This window comes from Elephantulus edwardii, unplaced genomic scaffold (genome assembly GCF_000299155.1).
Source record: "Elephantulus edwardii isolate Elephantulus edwardi_28Jun2011 unplaced genomic scaffold, EleEdw1.0 scaffold00062, whole genome shotgun sequence".
In the NCBI taxonomy this organism is placed as follows: domain Eukaryota; kingdom Metazoa; phylum Chordata; class Mammalia; order Macroscelidea; family Macroscelididae; genus Elephantulus; species Elephantulus edwardii.
In genome coordinates, this window is record NW_006399812.1 from 11,739,903 (window position 1) to 11,757,046 (window position 17,144).

Sequence of the window (17,144 nt, forward strand, 5' to 3'; positions counted from 1 at the left end):
TTGTTGTTGTCTATTGCTGTGACCACTGTGTATTTCAGGTGTCTTCCAACCTAGGACACTCAGCCTTCCAGCATTGTATCAATGCTCCAAGATATATGACAGGCTCTGACACAGTAAGGATACACACAATATTATCCTTGTCCTCAGAGTGGAGGGTGCAGGGTGGAGAGACGAGGATCTAGGGGTGACATCTAGAAAGACTGGCGTGACTTTTAACCTCATGACACTTTTTTCAGGCCTGAGGCTGTGGAAAGAAGTTTCCTGAACAGAGAGGTCAAACTGAGTCCTGGAAGAATTAGCCAAGTGGCTAGTGAAAGGGAATGAGGTCCACCTGGCTGGAGCAGCAGCATATGATGATATGGAAGCAGAGAGCTTGGTACAGCCGGGTATTGATGGGCATGTCCTAGAAATGGTGCAACGAGCATTGCAAAAGGCTGAAAAGAGAGACAGCAGCCAGCTCATGGCAGAGATGTTTCTGGAAAATGGCGCCATTAGCAATTAATTTTAAGTTGTTAGACACTCCCACAGCGGGTGATGGAAACAGTGATAGCAAATAGTACCTACTTGGTGACTCACTCGTCAGTTGGTGCCCAGGGCTCCTGCCACACAGCCGTACCGTAGAGGTCTCTCTGGGCCACAGAGGCGTTGACAGCACAGAGGAGAGGATGACTGGGTGCAGAGTTACAGGGCAGGGACAACCAGAGGCGTAAGGTCCTTGGGAAACAGAGGTGTCCAGTCCAAACTCCAAGTGGGGTTTAATCTCAGACGGAAGGGAGGTAACTTCCTCAGTACCCTGAGGAAAGCAGGAGGGTGTGCGCCTTACAGCAATGTCAAGACGTGTCTAACTCATCTTTCCAGCACCTGCACTGCCTCTCACAGCACCAGGTGTGAACAGCTACTTGGTCGACATTTGCTGCAGTCAGGTATAAACAGCTGAGACTTGCTGATTTCCATTTCAACGTTCACTCCTCCAGTGTTGGGATGGAGCCAGCACTCCTGCTTCTTGAGTTCCCTGGTAGCCTCCTTCTGGTCAGATGCAGCAGGAAGGGTTCCGGGAGGTGCTGCAGGCACAGGGCGGGAGACAGCGCTGCCCTGGCCTCCACCCTTTGTTGGGTGAGGGGAAGCTAGCCACGGAGAATCGCCTGCCCTTTTATCTGCCCAGACATTCCCGGTTGAGTAGGACTCTGAGTCCTCCAAAGGGGGGGGGGGGGCTGTCAGAACTCAGAGTCGTGTGGCCTCTTAGCCAGGTAGCTCCGCAGCCAGAGAGCCAGGTCAATGTCATCCACGCACCTACCAGGCACCTGGGTCTCAGACAAGATCCATAATATGGCCCAAGAAGGCTGAGATAGAAGGAACTTCCCTTTATTCTACAAGTCAGACTTTCTGATAAGCGATCAGTAATGGATGCTTTCCTTCTAGAAGTGTCCACGTGTGAGGAGAGGTCATAGGTTCCCGGTATAGATGCTCAGTGATCAGTACTTCTGTTCCCTGAGGCTGCAAGTTGTGTCCCTGCTGTCTGTATCAGAAGTAGATCACCAGGATTTTCCTCCAAGGGTTGTCTGCGTGAACTTGAATGGTCAGCCTTTCAGTTAGTAGCTGCTCTCGTGGACTAGAGCTCCTGTAATGAATGTGTTTGGAACAGCAGTTAATGAACACATAAACTAAATGCTCAGAGAGGTTTGGGGGCTGGCCGAGGAGCAAGTTAGACTTGGGACGGAATTTCTACCAATACATGTACACAGCAAGCAAACAGAAAGATCAAAGGGGAGGACTACATTTCCCCACATTTCCATATTCTTAATGATGTTTAGTGCTTCTCGATCAGCTCCTACCGCGAAGATCCCTTAGAGTGTTGATCAGAAGTTCTGGCTTTTTTTTTTTTTTTTTTTTTAAATGGCAACACAAAACTAGCTAAGAAACAAAGGGCCTACCAGTCCTGTGGTCTCGGGACTTTGCTTAAGTTCTTCCAAAATCAGACACTGAGACCAGTTAGGTTTGGGGGTGGGGGAGGGGAGAAGGATCCCAGAAGCACAGGAAGGGGTGGAGCCTAGGTGGACATGGAGAAGCCAATCAGATGGAGGTGTATTGTTTCCATGAGAAATGTGTGTGTTCTGGGTTCTTCTGGGGACCCTCAGTGGGGTCATTCAGGGCTGCCCCAGAATAATCTCGCTGGAGACTCAGAGGAGGAAGTTGGGTGATTATTAACCAACTCCCTGACTCTTTTGGTTGTGTGTCTTCCTGGAGCATTAACTCTGGGTTCTGTGATTGGAAAGCACCAACAACGAGGGAGCCCGGGACCTTTGCATAAAAGGAGACTGGACTTTAAAACCAATAAAATCTGCAACTTGGAAAAAAAAAAAAAAAAAAAAGGAGACTGGAGTGGCTGAGGAGAAATGAGAGGGGTTCTGGGGTGCATGGTACACATGAGATCCTAAGGCTGCATGCCTCAGTTTCCCCATTTGATGTTACAGAAGTAGGGTCCTCTGGCACTGCTGGGTGGGGTTGGGGCTATGTGCCCAGCCTGCCCTACAGAGACACTGCATGACCCCCCTGTTCTTTTGGACCAGATCTGATTGATCTCCATCACCCTGAACCCAGGAATTCATCTTTTTTCATCATTTCCAAACCTCTGCTCTCCTCTCCCAGGAATAATATAAGATACCCCAACCTGGGCTCCTGAAACCATGAAAGGAGTCCTCAATTTTAGAAACTTCCTAGGGTTTGTAGCATGGCCTCCCACTCTACGCCCTTTCCACCAACACAGTCCTGCTGCCTTGCCTGCCAGGCGAATCTAAAACAGAGCACGTAACAAAATTCAAACTCACATTGTCAAGTCAGAATTGACTTGGAATTGACCTTCGACTGGGCTTTCCAAGGCTGTGAATCTCAGAGGAGGAGCTTGCCCATCTTTCTCCCTTGAACCTCTCTGGTAGATTCGAAGAGGCAGAGTCGAGGCTTTGGGTTGGAAACACAACTTCCTATAGTGTCTACGACGGCTTGTTGTTGTTGTTATTGTTATGTACCATCGAGTCAGAACCACCTCGTAGTTGAGTTTCAAAGACAACACATAGTATGGGGGTTGATTGTTCATTTTCTTCGTTCTTGCAGAACAGCTGGTGGATTTGAACCCCAGACCTTTGTGTTGGCAGCATGATTCCTAACCACTATGCCACCAGAGCTCCCTTGTCTAAAACAGAAGGGATGGTTTAATCACACCACAGGCACATCAGCTCTTTCCTTCTCACCGTATCTCAGGCTGAGGGGCTGAGGGCCTCTGAGCCCACCGATCTCTTCCAGCTTCTGGAAAGCACGCACACTCTCACTCTCTCAGGCCCCCTTACACACACACACATCCACACACTTGTCCTGATTTCAGATCCCCATGTTTATGACTAAAATATTACCGGTGACCGACATTCAGCCCTTTTCTCTTACGTTGTCATTTTATGTTAATTGAATGCTCGTGTTAATCTAATAGAGTTTAGATTTATGTTGGATTCTGTAGCGCGTCATATTTTAATCAATATGCATTCCAGCATTTAGATGGACAGATGAGAAAACGGCCGCATCTCTGCACTTTGGGCCCATCAGCTGTCAATAATTCCTCATTTGAATCCTTGGACAGTCCGATTTATGGGCCTCCCTATATTGCATTAATCACAGAAATTAACTTTTGGGGAAAAGGCTGTGAAAGGTCACATGACATCTTGAACAGGCAGATACTGTGTTTCCGAGATGGAACACTCTGGAGTATTTCTCTGGAGGAGGCGGGCTGGCAGGGGTTAGTGGGGGATTTGATGGCTGGCTGTGAGTGGGGTCCGGGAAACGTGGTAAGGCGCTGTGCTGCCAATCCAAGGGTATTTGGTTTGAATCCACCGGCTGCTCCATGGGAGAGAGATTGACAATCTACTCCCGTGTGACTTTCTGCCTTTGACAAATTGCTGCCGAGTTAGTTAGGAGGTTCCGACTCTACGGTTCCCAGAATTTATTCAAATAGGCAAGCTCCACTTCCTGTGTCGTAACCAGGGCTGGCACGCACTTTGGCATCAGTGGAAAGGGGCTTGCTTTACCGGGTGGGCCACCTGGGAGAGGAGAAGGAGAGTTTGCACAGAAAAGCCGTGTTGTTCGTGTTCAGTGAAAGATTTTCTCCCTCGGGAATTCGCTTGCTCCTGCCACACCTCCCGATTGACTTTACGGGAAGCAGAACCCAAATCAAGAACCCAATGCTCAGGGCTTAGCTGAGCAGTGCATTAGAGATGTGCGGGGATGGGAGGGAGCCGAAATCAGTGCATGACGTAGCACGTCCTGTGGGCAACTGATAAAGCACGTAAAGGGAGGGGGCGCCCTCGGAACCAGGGCGGAATTCTCTGCACAATGGTGGGTAGTGGTGGTGGCGAGGTGGGGGACTGCATGGGTCCACTTGGTGAGGGCACTACCTTCTGAGGTTTTTCATTCTCGCGCACGTCCAGCTTGCCCTGTGCGCTGGCCAAGGACGCCTCTGCAGCCAGGAAAAGAGCACAGGGTGGTAGGTGTGCACCTTTGAGGTTCTGAGATGTGGAGGAAGGAGACAGGTGAGGTCGCTCCTTCCTGTGGCTCCTCCAGTCCTACCCAGTGGCCAGGGAGAAAAAGGACACGTTCTTGGAAAAGATCATGTGGGAAACAGAATGTCCTCCATTGTCCACCATCTGGCCTGGACAATGCAGAGTCTGGGTGTTTACGCTTTTACCGCTTCCCCAAGTGTATATATCGCCCAGATAACATTCCCGGGCCCCCTGAGCTTTTGTTTCCCTCTCTGCTGTTCTCAACTCATGACTATCAAAGACATGCTGTTGTTTTTATGTGCCATTGAGTTGACTGCGACTCCGTGTACAATGTCTCTGAACCCTGCCCTGTCCTGAGTCTCACCGATTCCGACACACCTACCCCCATCGCCCCAGTTACTGTATGAATCCATCTCATCCGGGGTCTTCCTCTCCTGAGCTGTCCCTCCACCCTTCTGAGCATACCAAGGATCGTATCCAAAATATGTGAGGAAGAGTTTAAAACTCCTAGCCTCCAAGGAGAAACTTGGATAGCAGAGCAAAATATTGCCCAGTCCAATCACACCTACAATAGGACACAGTGTTACCCCAGCCCTATCTACAGGACAATCTGTCTGTATTTGCATCTGTCTTTGTGGTTCCCACATCAGTCTTTTTTACGAGAACTATTTCTGCCAACACTACACTTTACCAGTCATGACGGCTTCATGGCCGTGGGACTTTCCTGAAGGTGTGTCTGTCTCTAAAAGATGGGGTTTGTTTGGCCTGATTGTTCATGGCTTTAACTAAATTACCACTACGCACATACAAAGTCGCTGGTTGATCTGGGAATCCTCTTCTAGGGATGTAGATAGTCCATTTGGACTTTGGGTGCCATTAGACTTGACTCAGGGGAGCTCTGGTGACTCAGTGGTAAGCAGTCACGCTGCCAACCCAAAGGTTTGTGGTCTGAATCCACCAGCTGCTCTGCAGGAGGAAGACGGGCCATCTCCTCATGTGTGATTTTACTGCCTCAGAACAGCTGCTGGAGGGCCAGCAATGCGTCAGCTCAGACTGCTCGGTACACAACTGCGAGACTTGACACAGAGATTCATATCAGCATTAGCAAGAGCTTATCTCCGAGCAAATGGATGAATCTGGAGCCAGCTAGATCAGGCATTCGGGATGCACTGAGCCCGTGGTCCCCATCCCATGACCCCAAAGCAGGTTCCTGCCATCTTGCGGTCAGCGGAGAGAAAGTCTGGTGTGGACTCTGGGTAGCCAAGGAACAGAGAGGTCTGGAGCATCTGCGTGGTTGTGTCCTCTGTTGGGACTCGTGGTTTCAGTTTCTTTTCAGAAGCAGAGCCAGTTCCTCCTCTGAGATATACAGTTGTTGATACTCCAGCGAAAGCTAAGATGCTGGTTGACTTTCCTGGTTAAGCCCATGGAGACACCGTATTCAGGGTGGTCGCTGATAGCACAGTCCTCGAAGGCCACATGCTTTAATGCAGAGCCTCCTTAGTGTCTTTTCGAGGAGCAATTTATTCCGGATGTTCTCAGGAAATCATTTCCTCGCCTTTCCTGTGTACCAGCAAGAGCACAAACCCTGGTGTATTGATATTAAGGCACTGATTGGGACTTGAGTGCAGTTTGTGGGTCTGTAAGTGATGTGACTCTCACCCTGTGAGACCATCCTTTACCAAGAGAACCAGAGAGCCACGTTTCCACCAAGAAAGGGGAGTCTTTCCCCAACATCAGTATTGGGGAGCATATCAGGATTCACAAAAATCCATTATAACCCCGTTGTTGTTGGAGATGCAGTTAATAAATGAAGGTAGCACAAAATATGATTTTAAATCAGTTTAATAAAATTATTCATGTAGATTTTAAATCATTTTTACAGTTGATTTAGCATTTGTGACTGGTTTATAGATTATGATATAGGATGGTGTTTGCATCTTCGCAATTTTATTCCAATTTAGAAACAGAACAAATATTAATTTTTGCTTCAATAATGGAGCCTTTGAGAATTAAACTTGTCTTTCTCCAACACACATTTTATGAAAATGATTTTAATATGATTTTTAATATATTTTTCAGGAACTTCTTGCAGGGAAGTCCTTTCAGCAAGGACTTAAATGACAGTATCTTCTCAAAAGTTTCTGTGGAGACAAAGGTGAACGGTTTGGAGAGAGCGGGGCTCCTTGGTGGAGGACACGACCTGGTGTCTCATTTCCCCCAGTTGAAATGGATTCTCAAGGATTCAGAATTTACTGTCATGAGTCAATTCTGTTCAGAGTAATCTTGCGTCCTGTTTCCAAGGCTGGAAATCTTAAAGGAGGTAGAGTGCTCATCTTCCTCCGGTGGGGCCACTGGTGGGTTTGAACCCATAGAGATGTGTGTCTTTTGGTTTAACATAGTACATGGCTAGAGAGCCAAGTCCAAGGAAACATTTACTTCCACTGGGCCGTCTCTGCAGGGCAGGGCCAGGCTGTGTCTATGCACTTTGCTTTCTGGGTTCAGCCTCTGACGAGCACGCCTGCTCAGAGCACCTTGTATTTGGCTTGCCCATATCTCTTGTTTCGTACTGGTTTAGTAGATGTGGGCTTAGACAGGTGTTACAGTCAGCCTCATTTATTTGGCCTCTGAAGGATCTTCTATGGGCTCAGGAGGCCCTTAGACAGGGTAGGGCACTCATCCCTCATATGCCTCTGGAAATGTGGAGCCACACTTGGCAATTCACAAGTCCCTGTACCTTGATGAGGTTGTCCATTGTCTGTCTGTCTCTCTCTGGGTAAGAATGTCTGTAGCACAGGCACTGTCTAGACCACAGAAAATGCAGGAAGCCCACAGATGCACCCCCTATGGCTCCTGGGATGCTGCCGACACAGACATCTGCATTCCTCTGGGAATGTCTATGATTTCAGACACAAGGCATGGTCTTTGGAAGCTATGTCTTCTTTGGTCATCAAGAAAGCGCTGTGCCTCCTAGGAATCTGGACACAGACAAGACTTAGTTGGCAGCACGTGGGCTGGTCCCTGTAGCAGGAGGACTCAGTGAGCAGGAGGCCCTGCCCAGCAGAGGAAAGGGTTCCTGGAAAGGCAATCGGATCTGTTTGTGGGGCGACCCGCTCTGGGGCACTGGGGACCTGCAGCTGTCATTCTTAGTCATATATCCCTTCCCTGGGAAGCAGAGATATAGAGTTTAGGGATTTATCTCTGCCATGGTGAGATTGTTGAAAGCTAGAGTTTCTAATAGAGTGTGAGGTGAGAATTCAGAGGAGAGTGGTTGGCTACAAAAAGAAGCCCTTCGGTGGTGTCTTCCTGGACCCACTGGCCATTGTCCTTGCAGGAAGCTTAGTGGGCTCCAGTGATTTGCTCTCCAAAGCTGGGCCAGCTAACCAGAGCTGTGGGACATGGATGTTTTCACCATGATCCCAACGCAGGCACAGGGACCTTGGTAGGGTCGGGCTCAGAGAGGGTTTGTATATTAGGTCAGAGCCAAAATGACTTGGCAGAGATATGCACATGGTTAAGCCCACCACTCTCTCTATAACACCCTTCATCTGCTGCCTCTCAGGAACCAGCTGCCATTGTTACCTGTAAGTGTTCAGGTCACAGAGTCCTGCAATAGATAAAACGGGAACCTAGGATGATCAGAAGCTAAGTGTTTTTGTAAAGACAAGTCCTGAGTGTACAGGGCTGCCAGCTCCTGGAGCCTTGGGAACAAAGTCTGTGGGGAAGGTCAGTGTGTCCTCAAGTTGAATGACCCTAAAGTCACACCAAGAGCTTTAGAAACGTATGTCACAGGGCATTTTGGTGGCGTAGTGGGTAAGACTCTCAACCAGGATTGATACAGTGTCTGCTGCAATGGGCTATAGTGTGTCAGGAAGTATGAGGATGGCACAGGATAGGACAAGGTTCAGAGCTGCTGGTCAAAGTGTCACTATGGGTCATAACAACAACAATAACAAGTGGGTAAGAAGTTATGCTGACAATCCAATGACAGGCTGTTTTATCAGCTGCTTTGAGAGAGAGAGAGAGATGGACCATCTTCTCCCAAGCAATTTAAAACCTACTAGGGTTGAGTTGGTTCCCACTTGAGGACAATGAACAGAGAGGTTCATAGAGAATTGCATTGTTAGCCCAAATACTGCACCAGTGGTTCAAATCCACTAGTGGCTCCAAGGGAGAATGATGGACAATCTTCTCCCACGTGATTTACAGCCTCAGATAGTCAATGATATGCCAGTTACAAGTCAGTTTCAATTGAACAGCAATGAGTTTGTATTTTTGAGTTTGAGATGCTAGGGCGATCCCAGGTACTGTCAATAGTCAACTTTTTATGAACGCATCAGGTGAGTGTATCGACTTACCTGATGCGTTCATAAAAAGGTTAGAGGGGGAGGCGACCCAGAGATACCTCAGCAGAGAGGCCTGGCAATATGCTTCGAGAAAAATCAGCCTGTGGAGCTGAGCTCTCCTGCAGGCATTCTCACAGAGTCAGTTCTGGGACCACTGGCTACAGACAACTTCTCCCACACGCTTCTTGGATGCAAACAATTTGAAAATGCAAAGTAAAGGAAATGGGCCCAGAATTAGCTGCAGTGAGCTGACAGTTAGGGAGACTTGGGACAGAAAGTACAGGAAGACCCTGGGGGTCCTAGGAGCTCCTAGGTGCTCCACACCCACCTGTGCCCCCACTGCTTAGTATTGATATTTTGGTGTTCTGATAAGCTGTCAGCTAAACCCTCTGATCAGATGCACAGGCATGGCAGGTCAGGGACCACCCCTGCAGCACAACCAGGAGGTCCCTGACATCAGGCCATCTATTCTAGCCGGCCAAAGGCAGCAGGCGGAGCAGCCTGAGTCTTCAATCCTCTGCCACACAGTTAAACAGAGGCCTGCTCGATACCCGCGCAGGATTCCCAATACCCCGGTACCGCCTGGTTTTTTATTTTTGAAAGTTAATCCATCCGTGAGGTGGATTATCAATAGCTCCTTCCCCTTAACCACTGCTCCACAATAATCTCTGAGCAGAGAGCAATTGCAATGCCTGCCTCTGGATTACTGAGGCGAGGCCCAGGGCAGTGGAGGGAGGCTGAGGGCGTTGTGGGCTGTGGGGGGTGGGGCAAAGCCCGGAATACCTGCCAGGAGTGTAGTGGAGCCGGCCTTCCCTGCCTGGGAGTCTCCCTGGGCGCAGAGTCCCCCATCGAGGGCAGGGGCAGGCCGGGCAGCTGTCCGCTCTATGCCCGCTCTATGCGTGGGCTCCTGAGAAGGTCGCAGGCAGGTGTGGCTGGCTCCCCAGAGTCTGCAGACTTGATCGGTTTGGCCCCCGCCGAGCTGCTAAAAGCCTGGAATTGGTAGTTAACATTTAAAACTCAAGGGATTTCGCATAAAAATCTGCGTTTCTGGCATTGCTGGAAAATTTAGAGGACTTGCAACCCTGGGCCTGCTTTCTGATGAGGCAGCTGCGAGCCTGAGCGGGGCAGCTGCTGCCTCTTTCTGTAAACTGGGGTCTCTGGGTGTCCAGCCCCACTGGGTCCAGACCAGGAACGCCTGAAGCTGGGTGCACAGGTGAGGGAGCCCCAGGCACCTTTGGTTAAAGGGGCTTCCCTTCCTACTGGCGCTGGTCCCACTGCACTCTGGGAAAGGCCACGGGCCGGGGCCGGGTGGCTGGCACTGAGGTGTCATGCCACAAGGAGAAAATCATTATGTCTCATCAGGGCTGAGAAAGGGGGAGGCAGGGGTCTCTGTGTACCACAGCATGTGCGAAGACTGTCCGCTGTGCCTTCCAGCCCCACCCCTGCACCAGCCCATCCTGCTTTGCCGACACCCCAGAAAACTCGGCCCACCTGGGAGGATCTTTGCAGACAGTTCATCAGCAGGGGTTGTGGAGGGAAACTTGACAGGCAAAGTAAGACTCTCGTGAGATAAGCAAGAGGGTCCATAATGGGTCAGCCTGGGACTGAGGAACTTCCCGGGGTCTGAATTCCCCAGATTTCCTGCAGACGAATGTTCTAGGCTTTTGCAGGGTACTGAGGATGAGTACAAGAAGTAACTTGGCCAAACGCAGGGGGAGCGGAAGTGAAGACAAGAAACCAGGCATGCGCAGAGCATCAGGGAGGGCTCCCTGGAGGAGAAGTGGCTGAACTGGCAAGACAGCAAGATTCTAAGAGAAAGCACAGCAAAGCTGCATTTGGCATGGAGCAAGGACATCCTTCCTTGTGTCCCTGATACGCTTTTGCAAGACAGCTAGCCTGGAAGCCCCTGGGGCCCAAAGGGTCCTTCCTCCAGCCCCTTGCTCAGCAGATTCGGCTGGAGTTGGAATCTGAGTCCTTTTCTTCCTCCTCCTCCCAGTTGTCATAATTTGGATTCCCCGAAGCACTCCAGCAGTCTGGTTTACTAGGCGGGGGACTACCGCACCCCAGCCTCGTTTGATGGGCCCTAATTACTTAGGAGCAGCAGTGGCTCCAGTCCTGGAGGTCTCTGACGCCCTCTGGTCTCTGGGTAGCCTCCCCCTCACGTGGCGTCTCCGCATTGAGTAGGAACAGCACCTCTGGAGTCTGCGACAGTGTCAGCCCAGCCAACATGGGATACAACAGACGCTAATTGTGTCCCGGAGGAGGCTTCGCTGAAGTTGGGGTCACCCCACTGTGTCTTCTGTAAGTGATTCGTGCATAATCGACAGTGCGAAAGGGAAGGAAGAGAAGCAGGGCGATGTGGGCCTAGCAGGATGGGGTCTGGAGGGAGAAGGCAAGGAGGCTTTCACTGGCTTGAAGAGAGCAAGGATGGAGGGGTGAGGGGTCTCCTGGGGCGGAGAAGCCTCATCTGCACATCTCCAAACTCGGATTTTACCTATTCTTAATCTAGCCAGTTGGAGGGATGAAATCTTAATACCAACTCTCTGACCCTGAAAGGTTGGAGTTTGCACGGGGCTGTCCCCAGTAATCCCGGTATAAACCCATTGCTTGCGGAAAGTGTGTGTGTGTGTGTGTGTGTGTGTGTGTGTGTGTGTGCAGGCGCGCGCGCGCGCGCAAGGTAGAATACAAGACATTACAGTGTACAATTTGAATTGGCCCTCCGCCCACAATGTGCATCCGTACTGGTGGTCCGCATGCGCTCGCGCAGGGACACACACACACACACACACACACACACTCACTCTACAGTCTTCTTCACACGCGTGAACCACCAGTCGCATCGAGAGTCTTGGGAAACGACCAGCTCTCGGATGGAGCTGGCAGAGGCATCCAATTCAGATATGACACCCATGTCTCTGGAAAGCTGCCTTCCCCACCTCCATCCCCAGGGCAAACGTGCCAATTGGGCATAACGTTAAGTAAAGTTGGCAGGGGGCACCTCATGGTCCCTCCTGACACTGCCTCCTGGAGTCTGCAAAGATGGAGGGAGAGGAAGAATGGGAATGAGGGGACTCTCGCCCCCTCGCCACCCCACCAGCCAAGAGCCCAGCCCCCACCCCGCAGGCAGCGGGTTCTGTGCATAATGCCCTCGCCCTTGGAGTGGTACAGAGAGTCACCTGTCTCTCTCTGGCATCACCTCCTCCCGAATGCCACGGGAGAGTCTGGTGACCTTCACTCTGCTCTCCATGGCGACAAGATGGTATATGTTTAATTAGTCCAGGCTTATTTTAGGACCAATTTTCTTTTATTTTAGGGCAATGTGAGCTATGATAACTGTAAGCATGTTTACGAGGCGCGCGAGGCTTAGCTGAAATGTGCCAACAATTCTAGTCAAACAGATGGTGACCCCTGATTCAACTTGCCCTCTCATTCAATTATTCAGCTGTATTTAATTTTCCTCCCAGTGACTCACGTGGTATTGCTATCATGCCACCTCTAGGTGGCACTAAAGACCACCTTTATGGCTGCAATAAAAGGTTGCTTGCTGGGTCTCCCGGGAATTTTCCCAGGCTGGCCTTGGCTGGAGAAGAGGATAATGAATTTCAGCATTTGAACAATAGTTTCTGCCTAATATCAAATGATGTGAAAGGGTGGAAAAAATTGGGTCAAACTGTATGTGATTTGGCCATGAGCTCTAAGTAATCTCCATTCTAATAAGGAATTTGAAAGACCTTCCAGGCTTAATATCCTCTCAAATAATTTGTTTGGAGTTGAAGGAGTATTCCAGCATTAGAGCTGTTTTTGTAATTGTGGAAATGCTCTTGTTTTCCGTTTGGAAATCGCTCCCGTTTAATTGTTAGATACCTCGAGCCCACCTAGACTGAGACAGAGAGGGGAGCCAAGCACCTCATCCCTGTGGAGGGCTTAAATGTAGACGTCCCTGCAAAGGGGATGGACTTGCCCACTGGTATCTTTTCAAAGACGTGACCTTTCTAATGCAGAAATCAAAGTAGCATCTGGGTGCAGCCCATGATCACCACCAACTGAAGTTTTCAGAACCATTGGAATATTAAACAGCCTGCTCAGCTATGTCACCCCACTTCACAGCCCCTTAAACCCGGAAGGGAATATACACACTCAGCTCACATTTCCTGTCTATAAGCATTGCTTTGTTAATTACAGCAAAGCAGAATATGCTTCCAGAGTCCATTCCTTCCACCTCGCTCTTGGAAGCATCAGTGCAAGCATATTAGATATTTATTTCTCCCTAAGAATGTTATCACTTTAGAAACCCTCTTGGAACACTCTGCCCCTTCCCTGAGCTATGTTTGATCAAATTGCAAATGAAAGAATATAAAAGAATGGTGGGTCAGACCAAGACAAAATATAGATCTACAGATAGCTTCCAAAACCAATAAATTGCATTTCTGTGCTCTGTGTGGATGCTAGACTTAAAACTCTCAGTTCTCATTTCCACTTAAGTGCAAAGCCATGGCACTGGAGAGGTTAATGCATGCACACGGAACTGTTTTCCCAGAACTTGGTCTTTAAGGACTTGGCTTCTGCTGGCTGTGCTGCTACATTTGGTCCAGCGATGACTTGGGCCAGTCCTTTTGCATTTAAGCATCTGCATGCATGCTGGGGATCTTTAGTTCAGGCAAGGGAGAGAGAGGGGTGCTACAACACACATGGTGATATCATAGATACTAAAGGTGTTGGGGGCGCTGTGGCCAGCAGCCAGGACCTGACCCAGGCTGGCCAGCCCAGTGGCCTGCACAAGCCCTAGAGGGCAGACAGAGTTGTCTGCTAGGTAAATCAGAGACATTCATGCTCAGCTGCTTGGGCCACTGAGAGCTATAGTGTAGCTTTCAGGGGGTTAAGTAGGGTCCCAGTTACCCCTACTCAGGCCACACTAATTGATTTTTCAGTGACGTCTCTGGCATCTAATTAGCCTGCCAACTTGGCCTCCAGCCTTCCCTTGCCTTTGCCTCCTTGGCACCATGGGAGAACCATGGGGCTTTCTCTTAGAAAGAACTGTGCAAAGCACACACAGATGTGAGAAGGCCCCTTCTAATGCCACAGTCACTGGAGTCCTTGCCTTGAAGGTGTTTACTGCATTGCTATTTCCTGTGCTCATCCACAGTTCTCAAGTAGGGAAACATAGTGAGAAGAACCCTTCCCAGTGAGAAGGACCCTTCCCTGCTGATTTTTGGGCAGCATCGGAGCCCCCTGCCCTGCCCCATCTGAGCTGTTGGCTGTGTGAGTTGGACAGGGAAGCCTGGGCCATCTGGGGGCTCTTATAACTGGGAATGTTTTTATTTGTGTGTGTGTGTATGTGTGTGTGTGTGTGTGTGCTTTTATTGTGCTGATAAACACAAGAAGCCTTACTGCTTTGTGGGAAAATCCAACTGTGATATTCCAGCCCTCTTGTTCCTTGCAAAGAGGGCATTTGAAGCAGCACAGAGACCCCACAAGACAGGACCTGGAGGAGAAATGGGAGGGGAGAAGTTAGGGCAGAACCAGCAGGGAATTTTTGTCCCTAAGACAGGATTTTTACACACACACACACACACACACACACACACACACACACACAAAGAATCATGGCTTCCTTAAACCACTGAACCACTGGTTTCAATTTGTGATTTGTACACATGGCATGCACAAGCGGAAGAAACTCAGGTCTCAGGTCAGGTCTCAGCAGTAGTCACCTTCACCCCTGGTCACCCTCCTGGGTGCTTGGTAGCCCCAGAACCTGCCCCACATCTGGCCATTTTGCTGAGATCCCAAGTTCCTCTGCAACCCTGAACATCATTTGTTTTTTTTCTTTGTTCACAGGAGCATCGCAGTGAGGCAGTCTGTATCTTTGAAAAGAAAGAATAAGGCAGGGTGTTGTAGACCCCAGCTTAGGTTGAAGCTCAGGTTGGCTAAGGTCAGAGAAACTTTCTCCTCAGTGGCCTTCATGGCTCCCTGCGTCCAGGAAGAGGCTTGCCAAACTTCCTCCTGTTTCCACTCCCATTTTGCTCGGGCGTTTCCTCTTGACTCATGCCCTCGTTTTTTGTGCGGAGTTCCAGGAGGATGTTTTCCGGGTGGGAGCGGTCTCTCAGCAGCTCATTCTGGAGCAGCTAGTTCCCCGCCCCCCCCCCCCCGTACCCCCCACAAAGTTTTTTTTTTTTTTTTTGAGAGGGCCAACTCTTTATTTTTTTTTTTTTCCTGAAGGTGGCAGTGAAAGAGAAAAATAAAAGATGCCTTTGAAGATTTAGGAATTTTATTTCAAAACAGATGAAGCCGCGACAGGCCCCGTGCGCCCAGGAGGGCTGACAATGGGACGCCCAGCCCCGCAGCGCGGTGCGCACCTCGGGCGGGCGCGCGGCCCTGAGCCCCTGCGCCCCAGCGCTCAGTGACCGCCAGCTCCGCTCGCCGCCGCCCGCTCCCCCTCTAAGTCCCTTACCAAGATAATTGAGGATCATGATGCTGGGGAAAGAGCGCAGCCGGCTCCCGCGGGCTGTCAGGTATCTGCTCGCGTCTTCGTGTCATCCGTCAGCATTGAGCTCCTCTGTCATCTCTCCTCAGCCTTCAGCGTCGCGCGCTCTCATCGTGTTCATTATCTCGGCTCAGACCAGCCCTCCCCCCACTCCCCCCATCCAGTAAATGCATCTTTGTGCAACTCTTCAGTCTCCGATTATGAATCGATGATCATGTGGTATAAGAGAGATAGATGGCTTTTAGTTCCATCTTGTCTTCCCTAATTGTAAAATATTAGTTACATTACACTGTGTCTTTTGATTAATGGAACTTATTTGGAGTAGCCTATCCGAGCCCTCCCCCTTCTAAAGTCTTCCACTGACTTTTGAGAATTGAGTGATTTCACTTAAAGCAGACAAATAGGCCCTTCAGCGAGGAGATAGCGGCTCTGAGGCTGTGGGCAAGCCAGCCGGAGTTCAGTGTGTTCCAGAAGCTTTACCCCCGCGAGACAAGACCTGACTTCTCAGGAAGCCACACGGAGCTGCTTTCCTTTATCCACAAACACACCTCCCCTTTTTTCTTTCTTTCTTTTTAAATTTTTTTCTAATTTAGCCCATCTTGCTGACTTGCAAAACAGGATGTGAAACTAAATTGAATTAAAATTAAATAAATCGCAGCTTGCCACATCCCCACATTGGGCATGTGAGAAGCGGGTCCAATCTGAACTTTGACGCATCTGGGCTTTCAGCGGCCAGAGCCTCTTCACAGACGAAGCGCATCCAGGAGCCTCTGGCCGCCGCCTGGCCCGCGGAGACGCGCTTGTCTTTCCCGGCAGAATTCATCTTGTTTGGCACTATTTACTTAAACATAGTCTGTTGATAAAGTCCTTGCCATACAAAAGCAAAGTCGGTGGCTAAATCCCTGATTATAAAGAATCACTGTCTATCCTGCAGTGTAAATTCAAGGACATGCTCACTTTCAACCTATCAGCTCAATTAGAAAAACAAAACAAAACAAAAAAGCCACCTCTCTTTGCTGGCCTTGTGGATAATGGCTCGCTCTTAGAGAACAGCAAGGCAGACTTTGTAACACATCAAAACACTCTGAAAAAGGCACCACCAGTGAGGAATTTTCTAGAATGCACTTGGAGAGGAGCAGAGTGGGGGCAACACTCTGAAAAAGGCACCACCAGTGAGGAATTTTCTAGAATGCACTTGGAGAGGAGCAGAGTGGGGGCATGCGCACAAATATTTCTCTCTCTTTTTTTAGGGTGTGCTAAATATTTCGTTCTGACCTTTGGGTTTGAATTTTTTACCTTTATTTGCATTATCCTTATAGACACTGACTCATGTATTTTCTGGGGGATATGCTATTTCATTTAATGTACTAGAGGCAAAGAATTGATTTTATTACGCGTATAGGAAGCTGGTAATGTTTTACTTTTTTTTTTTTTTTTTTTTTAAGAGCATAACAATGTGTTTATGCCTGCCAGGAGTAGTAAAGGAAACAAAACAACCAGGCCTGAGTTTAAATTTCATTCTGAGGATGAGATGCCCAAGAAAAGGCAGATTAGAGATCAGAGGGCTGGGCCGGTGTCCGCAGCCTCTGTTCCCGTCTGTCCTGCGAGCCTGTATATTCTAGACAGTCGGTGTCCAGAATTATTCTAGGTTAATACCTCATCCTCCCAAATGTCTCCCTGCCATCACCTGAACCCAGATTTTAGATTGCGTTAACCTTGTTTTTTTCTGTTTGTTAGGAGTCATTGCTCTGAGGGGAGCGTATGCTTGAGGACTCT